Below are 14,743 nucleotides of genomic sequence, written 5' to 3'. Positions count from 1 at the left end.
CTAAATTCAATCCCCAGTGCAAAAAAAAAAAAACACAGTTGGTAGCCAGGTGATAGTGGCACAGACCTGTAATCCCAGCACTCTGTGAGGCTGAAGCAGAAGGACCACAAATTCAACCCCAGCTTGGGCAACTAAACTGAGCAAGATGCTATCCAAAATAAGAGACCCTTTCTCTGGAGATGTAGCTGTCTTTGTTGACAGTTGACATAACTATCTCTATAAAAAATCCAAAAAAACTAGCAGTAAACCTCCTGTAACTAGTAGGTACTTGTATAGCAAGGCTGTAAGATACAAGGTTAATATATATGCAACTAACAAAACTTAGTTTCTAATATACCAGCATCAAATCAGTGGAATTTAAAACTAAAAATATCATTTACTTAGGTTTTCCCAGAATGAAATAGTAAGGTATAGATCTAACAAAACATATACTAGATCTATGAAGGAAAGCTACAAAAATACAAATAACATCAAACAACTAAATACACGTAGATATTCCATGTCAGGGATAGGAAGACTCAATATTGTCAAAATGTCAATTCTTGCTGGGCATAGTGGCACACACCTGTAATTCCAGCACTCAGGAGGCTGAGGCAGGAGGATCTGTTGCAAGTTCAAGATCAGCCTGGGCTACAAAGTGAGCTCAAGGCCAGCCTGAACTGTATGGTGTGCCCTGACTCAAAAAAAAAAAAAAAAAAAGATGTCAGTTCTTTCCAGTTAGATCTACAGAGTCAAAGCAGTCCCAGTCAAAACCCCAGTAAGTTCGCTTTATTTCAAAGAGAAAAAAAAAAAAAAAAGAAGGAAAGAAAGAAAGAAAAAATCCTAGCAAATTACTTTGTGGATATAAGCAAACTTGTTCTAAACTTTCTAGAATAGAGTGAGATAAAAAGACTAGGAATAACCAGTATAATATTGACAGAGAAGTATAAAGTTGGAGGACTGATAACACCTGTCTTTGGTGACTATGGTAATCAAGACACTACAGTATTGGTGAAAGGATAGACAAATAAAATAATGGAACAGAATAGAACAGAAATAGTGCTACATATAGAAAACTGATTTTTCTGAGGCAACATCTCACTATATTTCCTAGGCTAGTCTCAAGCTCCTGGGCTCAAGCAGTCTTTGTGCCTCAGTTTCCCATGTATCTAGGAGTACAAGCATGCATTATTACACCGAGCTGCTAAGCTGATCTTTTATAAAGGAGCAAAAGTAATACAATGGGGGCTGGGGATTTAGCTCAGTGGCGTAAGCGCCTGCCTTGCAAGCAGGCAGTCATGAGTTCCATCCCGGGTACCGATAAAAAGGAAAAAGACCAAAAAAAAAAAAAAAAAAAAAAGTAATACAATGGAGCAAAGATAGTCTTTTAGAAAATGGTATTGAAGGGGCTGGGGATTTAGCTCAGCGGCATAAGCGCCTGCCTTGCAAGCAGGCAGTCGTGAGTTCGATCCCTGGTACCGGTAAAAAGGAAAAAGACCAAAAAAAAAAAAAAATGGTATTGAACAATGGAGTATTACTCAACCATAAAGAAGAATAAACTGGAGACTTTTATAGGTAAATGGGTACAATTTGAGACCATACTCATAAGTAAAATAAACCAGATGCACATGCCTAAATGTATTGTCTCTAGTATGAGAAGCTAAAAGAGTAAATAAGATCTAAAATGTAAAATAGATATTGTAAAATAGGGGGCTAGGGATTTAGTTCAGCAGCATGAGTGCCTGCCTGGCAAGCATGAGGTTGTGAGTTTAACCCCAATACAAAAAAAGGAATGGGGGCTGGGGATTTAGCTCTGCGGCATAAGTGTCTGCCTTGCAAGCAGGCAGTCGCGAGTTCGATCCCCGGTACCGATAAAAAAAGAAAAAGACAAAAATAAATAAATAAATAAAAAATAAAAAAAAAAGGAATGGAAGGGTAAAATGGAAATAAATCTGTAAATGATCAGGGAAAGAAGGATTGAAGGGAATGGATGGAAATGGGGAAAAAAGATATTGTAAAATAAGAAGAAGCTTTAAAAGGAAAGAGAAACAGATGGGGGAATGGAAAAAAGAAGAGAAAAGCAAATATATATATATATATATATATGTAATTAAGATAGTTATACTATTAATTTCTCTTAGTTCATTGAAAAGAAAGGCTTGCAAGCAGGCAGTCGTGAGTTCGATCCCTGGTACCGATAAAAAAAAAAAAAGAGAAAAGAAAGGCTTGTGCTAATATTGTTTGGACAATCAAATGCCGATATCATACTCTGAGTAATTAATTTAAAGATAACAATCGGCAGTATATTAACCACTGTTACCCTCTTATTATTTTTTCTCTCTTACTAATTTGTTTTGAAAATTTGTTTTCTTTTTTCTGTTTAAAATAAAATAAAAATAAATTAAAATTTTTTAAAAGAAAATGGTATTGGAATAGTTTCTATCCACATACAAAAAAAAAGTTAATCTAAATACATACCATATACACTTCACAAAAACTTCCTCAAAATGAATTACAGACATAAATGTACAATGCAAAACTCAATGTAAAATTCCAAAAAGATTGGAGAAAACCTAGATGATTTTAGTTATAGTGATTACTTTTTAGAGAAAACACTGTGCATTTCAGCCCAGATCAAACAATTTAGCAATATTCTGTTTCAAAATAAAAGATTGAAAAAAAAAAAAAAGCTAAGGATGTAATTCAGTGGTAGAGCACCCCTCAGCATCCTCGAACCACAAATAAATATATTTTTAACAAAAAAGTCACACTGATTAAACTACATTTTACACCCTGCAGGATAACGTGGGCCAACTTTATTTTACTCTAAATTTCACCATCCACCTACCTCGTTTCTCCCTTCATCAACATACAAGTCCTCTTCTTCCCAGCCAGCCAGACAGGCAGATGGGAGAAGTAGGTAGAAACTTCCTTGTCAGTAGTTCTTGATTTTTGGATGCAAAAGTGGCCACACAGTCATTTAAACCTGATCCTTCCTCCTCTTACCATCTTATACAGCGAAACAGTTGGGCCGGGCATTTAGCTCAGCAGCGTAAGCACCTGCCTTACAAGCCAGCGGTTATGAGTTCATCCCGGCATCAAAATAAATAAACAAACAAACGAACGAACAAAATAAAGTGAAACAGCTAAAAGAAGCAAAATCATCTCCGGGGATTTAGCTCAGCTGCACAAGCACCTGCATGGCGTGCGCAAGGTTGTGAGTTAGATCCCTGGTACAAAAAAAAAACCAAAAAAACAGCAGCAAAATCATGCAACCTTCACGGAAGGCACGGTGCACACTGACAACATTATGATTTGTCTGCTTTCTTCTATGTTCAGTTGTTTGAACAACTGAAAGAACACACTTCCATGCTCTTCAGTTTTAACTTTTGGAGACCTTAGCCACATCAGATTTGTAAGGATCCTTTTCCCTGGCATTAAGCATTGTTTGTACTCTTGATTTTACTTATTTATTTATATCAGGGATTGAACCCAGGGCCTTTGCTCTGAGCTACATCTCCACCCTTTTTAAAAAAATTTTTTTTATTTTACAAGGATATTTTGAGACAAGGACTCACTATGTAGTTCAGGCTGGTCCTGAACTCATTATGTAACTAGCCTAGGCTGGCCTCAAACTTGCTGTGATCTTCCTGCCTCAACCTCCCAAGTGCTGAAATTACAGGTGTCTGTCACCCCGCTGTTTTTTAACATTTTTTTTGAGACAAAATCTTACTTAATTACAGCTTACAGTCTTGCAATCATCTTTCTGCCTCAGCTTCTCAGAGAGCTAGGCTGACAGGTGTGTATTACCATATCTGGTTTATGATAGAACTGTGGGGGACTGGCGGCGGCTGAAAAGATAAGTATGAAATATAAATGACCTTTATTTTGAGAATGCGGGGAGAGATTATACCCCGACCCCCTGGGGCTTGGCATCTCCACCCCAGGCGATCTCTCCGTGGAACACGTGGAGTGAGGCACCTAAGTAGCCTCGGTTTGGGGTGGAACCTAAGGGGGCATTAGGATGTACAGGTAGCCCACTGGTCTTTGTTTGGCACCATAGATATCCTAGGGGAGGGGGAAATAGGAGCTCCTTGGTTCCGCCTCTAAGGCTTTACTGGCTGCAGTGTCCTGTCTGGGCCAAAACTCTTTCAGTTTATAATCTTATTTTTTTGTAATCTTTAATTTTTAAATACCAATTTTACATACTCAACTTTGTGGTATTACTTGTTTTTGTTTTTTGAGACAAAGTGGTTCAGGTTTGCAATGTAGTTCAGGTTAGTCTTGAACTTCTGGTGATCCTTCTGCCTCAGCCTCCTAAACACTAGAATTATACCCAGTTCTAATATAACTTGTTGGCTAGATTTCTACCAGTAAAAGCCATATAGGGGAACAAGACTCCCGATCTATTATATGTCCAGAACGAGTTCGTGTTCTCTAAAATCGAAGAATGAATTTTAGGAACAACGGCGGTTAAGAGCAGAAATATTTGAGAGAAAGAAAGCTTCTATTTGAGGGGTCCCAAATGGGTTGCCAGGGACTCTGTCTTTTGTGGGGATTTTTATAGAATAAAATCATGAGGTGAAGTGGGTCTAAAATTGGGGAAAACTGGGAACTCACAAAGCAGATGGGCATGAGGTGACACAGAGCTATGGTCAACCAATAAATTTAATTATTCAGGTAAAAATGACCAAATCAGAGACAAATGGGGAAGCCAGTAACATAGAAAGCGAACATTCCTTATGGATCAGTGACTCTTCCTATAGGGGGTTGGGATGCTGACTCCTGGCTTCTCAAAGTCATCCAGACTTAATCCCTAAGGATTATATTTAAGGGTGTGGCTGCATTTGTTTTGCCTTATGTCCTGAGATCTGGCCCACCGCAAGAAGTGTGTGTCTCCTCCAAGGTCACCAGACATCTGATCCTCTGTGCTGGCTCCTTGGAGGGCCTAGCCCTGTCTGACTGCCTATAATATTTCTAACTAGCTCAGCTGCCTGTAACAGAATTACTTGCTTTTTGGTGCTTCCCCTTGCTGCAAGACAGGGTTTCACTATGCAGTTCAGGTTGTCCTTGAACTCATTAGGTAAATCAGGTGATCCTCCTGCCTCAGCCTCCCAAATGCCAAGATTACCAAACAGAGCCACCACACCTAGCTACTTGTTTTAAAATATGAACATTTTAATTTTTTTTTGTCTTTTTCTTTTTATCAGTACTGGGGATCGAACTCATGACTGCCTGCTTGCAAAGCAGGCGCTCATGCCACTTAGCTAAATCCCCTGCCCCCCATTTTAAGATTCTTGATAAATTCTAACAAAATGTCTCCCCAAAGATTCTATCAGGATAACAGCCTGAAACTACAATTTGCAAACTCTCAGGCTTTTTGGTTTTTTTTTTTTTTTTTTTTTTTTTTTGTCTTTTTCATTTTTATCGGCACCGGGGATCGAACTCACGACTGCCTGCTTGCAAGGCAGGTGCTTATGCCACTGAGCTAAATCCCCAGCCCCTAGGCTTTTTGTTTTATATGAAGTCTGGTAGCCTCATTTTCTAATCTGTGGAAACAGTGTGACTGTAGCTGTCATGGTCATGAGAACTGTACTGCATGTTAAATAGTCACGCATGGTGGTGCACACTTGTAGTCCCAGAACTTAGGAGGCTGAGGCAAGAGGATAGCTGTGAGTTTGAGCCCTACCCTTTGCTACAAGGTGAGTTGAAGACCAAGTTGAACTACTTCACAAGACCCTGTCTCAAAACAAACAAAAACATATGCAGAATAAATGGTAGTTTTATCACAATGAGATAAGAGAAAGATTGTTATCTGAAAAACTGACCTTGGAATTCCTCTTTGGAAATTGTCTTTGTTCAGGAAACACTTTGGTGGTATGTTTTACATGAAAAGGAACATGAAATTTCTGGTCTTTATTTGTACTGTGGATAGTTCTGAATTAGCAAAGAGAGGAGATAGTGAGAGAGATAGGAATTTTAAACCTTGGAGCTGGGGTAAGCCCACAAAGAAGGAAATCAGAGCCCATAAGGAAGGAGGTGGCAAGGGAGAACATGAATGAGCAACCACTGAAGGCAGCCAGATGCTGAGGAACAGCGGGTCAGAGAGGTGCTCCCTGTGGCAGGAATGATGGAGGGATTAGGACAGTCAGCGTGTCTGTGCTGCCTATGATTTGCAGGCTGCTTTTATCCACAGATATGGGTAAATATCTAAGTGCACACAGCTTTAAAAACTAAAGGAAAAGGTCTGAGTTCCATGTCTGAGCTGATGGCAATGGAAAGAAAAGATATTTAAAAGAGGGAATCTCACTAAATGAGAATTTAGAGGAAGGGAGTCCTGAGCCACCTTGGAGATATTGGAGGAAACACCCCCAATACACACACACACACACACACACACACACACACACACACACACACATACTCCTCTCTCTCTCTCTCTCTCTCTCTCTCTCTCTGTCTCTCTCTTTTTGTGGGATGTTCAGAGCCATCCTAATGTTACTGTTAATGAGAAAGAAAATGTCATAAAATGAGAGGTCTGAAGAGCACGTTACAGTTAGAAATGAAGGAGCTGAGTCACTCTTTTCCCTTTGCTCAACTGTAAACATTACACCACCCCTAACGGTTGTCCTGACTTCCAGAATCCTACCACAGAGGCGTGCTGTAGACCAAGACCACCCTAATGATTCCACAGGCTTAAGTTTAGGAGGTCCTGAGACTGCTGACCTCAGAAAAGAGAGGAGGTGGAAGGCACTTAGAACCAAGGGATTTCTGACCCTGTAAACACTGGCAGCCTGAGTTACAAAGCCCTTTTTGCCAGTTTTGCTGTTCTACCTGATCTGCTGCTGCTCCCAAATCTTCAATAAACAAAACTACATACGACATATTATGAGGTGGCAATTATTCTGTTATACACAAGAATCTGGACCATTGTGGCACACTCAGCTGTATCAGGCAGATAGATGTTCAGGCCACTGACATTAAATAAGGGTCCAAAAGCTGGGTACAGCAGATGGCATACACCTGCAATCTCAGATACTCAGGATCCTGAGGTCGAAAGATCACAGGTTCAAGGCCAGCCTGAGCAACTTAGAAAGGCCCAGCCTCAAAATAAAAATATAAAAACAGGTTAGACATACAGCTCAGTGGGAGAGCATCCCTTGGGTTCAATCACTTCCCAGTACCACTTAGCAAAACAACACACACACACACACACACCTAACAAAAGGCTAAAGAAATAATGAAAGCTATGTAGCTTCTCTGGACAAAGCTTCTCCAGGGCTCCCAGGTGCCACTAAATTACTTGTACAACTGAAAATATTTTAAAATGTTCTCAGGTCCTTGGGTGGGGTAAGACTTGAAAAGGTCCCAAAATGTTGTGGACACCCACCTATCCTAGGTTGTTCCCTCTCCCTAGTGACCTAGCATGATCTTTCCTCCGGCTTTGCAAAAAATATCCCTGGGCTGGGTCTGTGAGGTTCCCAAAGCTGAAATGAGGAACTCATCCCACCCTAAATATAAGATGTTTGGTGTTTTGCTGACTGCTGTTTTGGAAAAATAATTTTCAAGGTATATCAGTAAGAGGTACTGGAGGAGTTTATAAGGCAGAGATTTTGGTATGCGCTGAGTGTGGTGCAGACACTAGAGAAATGAGACATGGTATGAACTAGAGCTGGCAATAGGGTCCTGGGGACTTTTTTTTTTTTGTCTTTTCCATTTTTATCAGTACCAGGGATCGAACCCACAACTGCCTGCTTGTAAGGCAGGCGCTTATGCCGCTGGGCTAAATCCCCAGCCCCCGACTTTTTTTTTTTTTTTTTTTTTTTTTTTTTTTGAGACACTTTATTACTATACCATTCAGGCTGGTCTTGAGCTCACTTTGTAGCCCAGGCTAGTCTCAAACTCACCGTGATCCTTATGTCTCAGCTTCCCGAACGCTGGGATCACAAGTGTGCACCACCACACCACTCCTAGGGGTGTTTTCAAGATGGGCAATGTGGGGTGTGCATTCCCACTCTTGGGTTCCCATTTGGCAGTTGAGATATGCTGCTCTTACATTGTTGTTTCTTTGAGGATGGAGGAAGTTCAATTTATAGGTGAAAAGGACGGTTTTCAAGCCCAATTTATAGGTCTGTTGTGTCTTTAAAATCTTGAGAAAATTTTTCTGAGTGAGTTTCCTGAAAAGAAAAAAAGGCGGGGCTGGGGATTTAGCTCAGTGGCATAAGCGCCTGCTTGCAAGCAGGCAGTTGTGAGTTCGATCCCCGGTACCGATAAAAAAAAAGAAAAAAGAAAAAAGAAAAAAGACCGAACAGAAAAAAAGGCTTAAGTAACTTTTGTGTCCTGAAGTTGCACGTTTTGGTTTTTGTTTTGTTTTGTTTTTGGTACTAGGGATTGAACTCATGACCTCATCACACTTACCAGGCAGGTGCTTGTGCCACTAAGCTAAATCCCTAGCTCTGAAGTTGTAGTTTTTGTTCTTGTTTTAATATGATTTTAGGGAAAAGAAATGGAAGGAAAGGAAAAGTAAATTTTAAAAAGTGAGAAAAGGAGGAAAAGATGGGAAAAAAGCCTTTGAAAATGACGATGAAAGAAAAAGGTTTGCAGGGAGGATAGGGAAATGGGAAAAAGAAAACAATCAAGTTATATCAAGTACAGGTACAAATTCTCTATGTAGATATCACATGTGATCATTATGTATGTCTAAAATGTACCAATAAATCTGATTGAAGAAAAAAAGTACAATTTTAAAATCCCAATTTTCTCCTTTTTTTATTTTTTAAAAAATTTCAGCTGGACGTGGTAGTTGCATACTTGTAATCCTAGCACTCAGGAGACTGAGGCAGGAGGATCACTGTGAGTTTGAGGCTGGCCTGGGCTTCAAGGTGAGTTCAAGGCCAGCCTGAACTACATAGTAAAACCTGTCTCAAAAAGACCAAATAAATAAATAAATAAAGTTTAGCCTATCTCAGAAGGTCCTCAAGTGCAGGGCTATGATTTTGTGAAATACAACTTTTAGTGAGAGCATGTGATATTATTTTCTGTGTGTTTAGGCCAGCATCAAACCTCAGTGTCCTTTATAGCCTTTTCATAGTCTAATGACTAGCCAGCTTATTCTAGAAGCTTCTACACTATCTGAAATGGCCCTTGGTGATATAAAGAAATTCATCACGTTCAATATCAGCTTGTATTTAGACTTCAAGAGCAAGTTTATTTTTCCTCTATGAGCCCCTGCTCTCCCAAACCCATCCCTACATGTCAAAGTCCTAAAAATATTCAGGGTCCTACTCTAAAGCCACCATCTGCTGAGAACTAGCCAGGATCTCATCTTTCTTAAATCACAATTTCTCAGTTTAATTTTTCACTCATCGTGTTCACTCTTATATTGTAGGTGTTTATTTATTTATATGTCCCATATCCTATATTACTTGAGGTTAAGGGATATGTACCTGAAAGCCTCATGCATTAACTGGTGGAGCTTTTCAGGGGTGGTTGGATCACAGGACTGTGATATTATTCGACCGAAGAGTTTATAGCTGAACGTGATATTAGGAGGTAAAGCCTCATCTGAGAAGGTTAGTCACTGGAAGTACATCCTGGAAGGTTCTTGTCTCTCTCCCTTTTCCCTTGATATCTCTGTCTCTCTTTTTGCCTCCTGTCCATGATTCCATTGCCCTCTGTCATGTCACCCTACCTTGGAACCAGCTGATTCTAAACTCAAACCTCTATAAACTATGAGCCAAAATAAACCTTTACTCCTTTCTTAAATTGTGAGGACTGGGTATGAGATTGTGAGAGTTGGGCATGTTGTTCCAAGTAACTAGGATATATATACTGAAGTTTTTTGAAAACAGGGATTCTTTCTCAGCATACAACAGCCACTCAGAAAAAATATGTTAAATAATTTTGTGGCTGCTAAGTGCCAGGCACCAAGCTAGGTAATGAAAATACAAAGATGAATTATCTTTGCATGGACCCATTTGCAAAGAAACCTTATCTCATATAGGGAGATAGGAGACCAGGTTTCTTTGCAAATGTTCTTAGAATAAAACAGTGCTTCTTTCTTAGGGATAGAGATGTACCCCAGGCTCCTGGACAGGTGGTTGGCACATCATAGTGATGTAATATATGTTAGCTGTCTTGCAGAGGGGCAAGGAAAGCTTTATATTCAGGAGCCATCTGATTTGACTTTCTGAATAAGAGTTTCTCAGACAAGAAATGAGGACTTTACAGGCAGAGGAAATTACATGAACAGGAAGATCACATATCATCGAAAAATAAGCTTAGAAAAATATGGGCTTCACCACTTGCTATTTGTCCTTTTAACATGGGCACCAAAACATTCATGAGGCTTGGTGGTACAGAGGTTTTCCTCAGAAGGGGAGAAAATCAGAAGACAGTGCCCTTGAAGGAGGTAAGATGTCAGTAAACCTATAACCTTCTCTTCAGGGCTACCACAGGCTTTGACCTCTGCCTGGGGTGCACCGCCACAGACTAGGACACCCGATGTAGGAGGACAGAAGACTCCTTCCTGAAGGGAAAAGACTTGACTTCCATGGTGTGACCATTAACAGTAATATAAAGAACCTCTGTTCAGAGGCTTCTACTGCTCTGTCCTCAAAGAAAACTTGTTTTGTTCAGATGGATTAATCTCTTAGATAGATATTTGGTTTTTTCTTTCACAACAGTTCAGGGAGAGATGCAGATGCAGACATCAATCATTCTGTCCTCCCCGTTCCTGTTCCAACATCTATCCTCTGCCACTGGAGAAGTGCAGGGGAGTGTGACAGCCAGGGACAGAGAGAGGGGAGAGGTGACATGTATGTCTGTATAACTGTAACAGGGTCCCTCAGGCTGGGCCTGCAGGTGCCCAGTGTGTAACTACAGCAAGATGAAGCCTGAGCCTGGCATCTCTGTCTGCATTTTATGTCTCCTTTATTATTTTCAAACTTTGGGTCAGAGCCCTCTCAGCTCTGCACTAGGTATATTAATCACTTTAGGAGTGCTTGTACTACAAGGTCGATTCAGCTTAAATTACCTAACCTATCTCATCCTCCTTCAAGACTGAGGATATGGGGTTGGGGATTTAGCTCAGTGGCATAAGCGCCTTCCTTGCAAGCACGTGGTTGTGAGTTCCATCCCCGGTACCGATAGATTAAAAAAAAAAAAAAAAAAAAAAAAGACTGAGGATACAAGGTAAAAGTAAAGTAATTTTTAGGATTTCCAGAGACATCCAATTGCCAGCATCTACCGTGTCCTGGCCCAGATGCCTTGCAGCAGTGCTTAGAAGTCTCCAGTCATTGTCCTAATCCTGCAGTCAACTGGATTCCAAGAAAAGCAGTCTTGCAGACAACCCCATGTTAAGGCACCCCATTACTCCATAACAGGAGATAATGCTGCCCCCTAAACAAGAACAGTCATCTCCAAATATGTACTAATTAAAGATTAATAATAATGGAGGGTAGAAAAAAGGACAGTCATCTCATGACCAGTCCTGAGAAAGCGATAAAGCAGACCATGACTTGACCAGGATTATCTATGTTACCAGCTATGTAAACCCCCCATCCTTGCTCTTTTTGGTTTGTCTGTTTCAATACTGGGGAGTGAACCCAGAGTCTTTACAGGAACTACATCACCAGCCCTTTGTATTTTTTATTTTGAAGCAGGGTCTTACTAGGTCACTAAATGGCCCAAATGGGGCTCAACTTTACAATTCCCTTCCTCAGCCTTCCTTAGTGCTGGGGTCACAGGTATGTGCCACTGTATCCAACTTGTCCCATTTCTATAAAATCCCAAAGCTTCAGGCAACTCCTCAGAAATAATTTTGAACTGTTTTCTCAGTGTTCCCCAGCATGGCCATCCTGATAAAAGCTCCTTTCCTACCCTTCACCACCACTCATCTCCTTGGTTGGGGTTATGAACAAATGGCAGAGCTTGATCTATTGGGAGTTTGTCTCATAACTCTAAGAACATAACAACTAGAATTCTGGAGGCCTTGCTGCCAGGTACTTGTAGCCTAGCATGCTTATGTGGGAATCTCACCAGCCAGCTCCCTTCAAGGGCTGGAGGGCTTTGGAGACTAGTGATAACTTCAAGGGTAAATTTTTGGTGCCTTTAAGGTAAATGCTGACCACTACCACTCAAAGTAGAAAAGGATGTGGCTATGAAAGTTTGTCCAGCAAGGGCACTAGAGAACTGTGAATTCTGAATTTCTTTCCCAAACTGGAAGCACCCATTTGCCTCTGGTGCTTCAGAGAACAAAATTTGCAGGAAAACCAGAAAGCAGAGGTAGGTAGGCAACCAGAAAGAACCAAAGCAGATAGCAACAAGATTCTATCCTTGGATTTATTCACCACGTCCTCCTCCACTCCTTCCTTATGCCAGCTCCCTGCCTGCCCTCTTCCTTTTGTCCTTTCTCCTTCTTGGCTCCTACCCCCAAAACAAAATGGTGAGAGAACAGGGTAGAAAGTAAAATAGACAGACAGTTCTTGTTCAGGCACATCAGAGCACTTGTGTGGGCTTTTGGAATTCCTCAGAATAACCTTGGCTGAGGATGTGGCATTGCACTCTGCATGGATCAATGGATTGATCAGCAAAACAAGAAACCACAGGTTATGGGTGTCAGATCAATTCAACTCACACAAACTGTGAGCCAGCGGGAGGCTGGGGATTGATTCTGAGGGAAGCCCAAGATCCAAAATCAGGGAAGACATTGAGAAACAGAAGAGAAGCCGGGTTGGTGAGTCTGTGGGCTGTAGACCGAATCTAGTCCTCCTATGCTTGAACATTCTGTGAGCTAGGAACCATTTTTAAATTTTTTAATGGTTAAGAAAATATTTTGTAACATGTATTTATATGAAATTCAATTTTCAGTCCATCAGTGAAATTTATCAGAATATAGCCATGCCCAATTACTTCTGTATTATCTGTGCCACAACACTGAGTACATGTAACAGAGACAAAATGTTTGTTCCCTGCTCTTCACATCAATTTGCTGGGCAGATATTGGTGGTACACACCTGTAATCTCAGCATTCAGGAAGCTGAGGTAGGAGGATCACTGCAAATTTAAAACCAGCCTGGGTTATATAATGAGTTCAAAGCCAACCCTGACAGTGAGACCCTATCTCAAAAAACAAAACAAAAAAAGATTTGGTTTGTGGGGGGGAGGGGGGGTATAGCTGAGTTTGTTTTTGCTGCCATGTGTGAGGCCCTGGGTTCAAACCCAAGCACTAAGCAGAAATAAAGGGATGGGGGAAGGAAGAGACAGAGACAGAATGTGAAAGAAAGTAAAAGAGGAAGCGAGATGAGCCAGGCGTGGTAGAACATGCTTGTAATCCCAGCACTCAGAAGCCGAGGCAGCACTGCCTCCGCTGTCCGCTTTCACTTGGGTGGGACCCAGTGATGCCTGGTGTAAATCACTCACGTGAGACTAAGTGTGAAAAGTATGCTTACTCACATGCAGGTGCAGGGCCCTTTAACCCTCCGTAGCTTGTTCTGCTGTTTGTACAGGCCCTCATCCTGGAGACCTGGCAGGGCAGCAGTTTCCTTGTGCCAAGCATTTGTATAGTACGGAATACTCTCATGCATATCAAAGAACTATCTGGGAGTTTGGGACTAGACGCTCTGGAGTCAAGATAAACCTCAGGGGGCTGGGGATTTAGCTCAGCGGCATAAGCGGCTGCCTTGCAAGTAGGCTGTCCTGAGTTTGATCCCCGGTACTGATAAAAAAAAAAAAATAGACCTGTTTGAACCCTGGTTCTACCCATTACTACATGATGTTGGAGGAAGGCCTCCATCTTTGAGCCTGTTCAACTGCAGGAGGGTGTGGGACCAACCTCACATGAGCTAAGGATTAGGTGCACAATCATGATGAGTCTTTGTTCATCTTCTCAGTTGTTTTGCTGATAGAGAAATTGAGGCTTGGAGATTTGTCCAGGGTTGGCAGTGAGCAGACAGGATTAAGCCAAACCTTGGGTTCTCTACCCTGGATCATGTACAAAAAGTCATTACCCTTTGCTCACCCACGCTCTGCAGTTTTTCTCCCTGTGCCATGGAGATGGGCAGGTTGGAGGGCGAGCAGGGGTACCACCTATTGCTGCTCTGGTCTGCTGTGCTGCTCTAATTAATAGGCTTGTTTTTCCTTCCTGTCATGTGATAGGCAATGCCTTTTAAACTGTGTTCTGTCCACAGGCAAGGCCAGGGGTGTCCAGTGGGGCAGGACTAAGAACGTCTTCAGAAAAAGCTCAGGCCACCCCCACATTTCCAAAAGTCCTTGGCCCAAGCCCAGAGTCTCTAATCAACCACATCTGATCCCAGATTCTGTGGCTGTCACCAAGCCACATGTCCACAGGGCCTTAGCATTAAAGTGTCACCTTTCCCTCTGCTTACTCATACTCAGTGGCCTATGCCTCTATTCCAGTCTCCAGAGCCAAGAAACTTCTTGAAACTTCATGTAAGTAGCTGAACTTTATTTTTTGAGAGAGGGGGGCCATGTAATTCAGCCTGGTCTTGAATTCACTATGTAGTCCAGGCTGGCCTTGAAGTTTCAGTGATACTCCTACCTCTGCCTTTTGAGTGCTGGGCGTACAGGCATACACCACCATACCCAAATTTAAAAAAGTTTCATCCAAATGGGAACTTTTGACTTTAAACCAGGATAACATATAGTGGTACCTTGGTTCATGCACTCAATTCCTGCCATAATTCTGTTTGCAAATCAAACTTGATGAGAATCAAATCAAATTTCTCTGTAAGGTCAACACTGA

The sequence above is a fragment of the Cavia porcellus genome, unplaced genomic scaffold (genome assembly GCF_034190915.1).
Source record: "Cavia porcellus strain 051 isolate PalLab524CR breed Dunkin Hartley unplaced genomic scaffold, mCavPor4.1 scaffold_16, whole genome shotgun sequence".
NCBI lineage: Eukaryota > Metazoa > Chordata > Mammalia > Rodentia > Caviidae > Cavia > Cavia porcellus.
Note: the sequence above shows the minus strand (reverse complement) of the source record.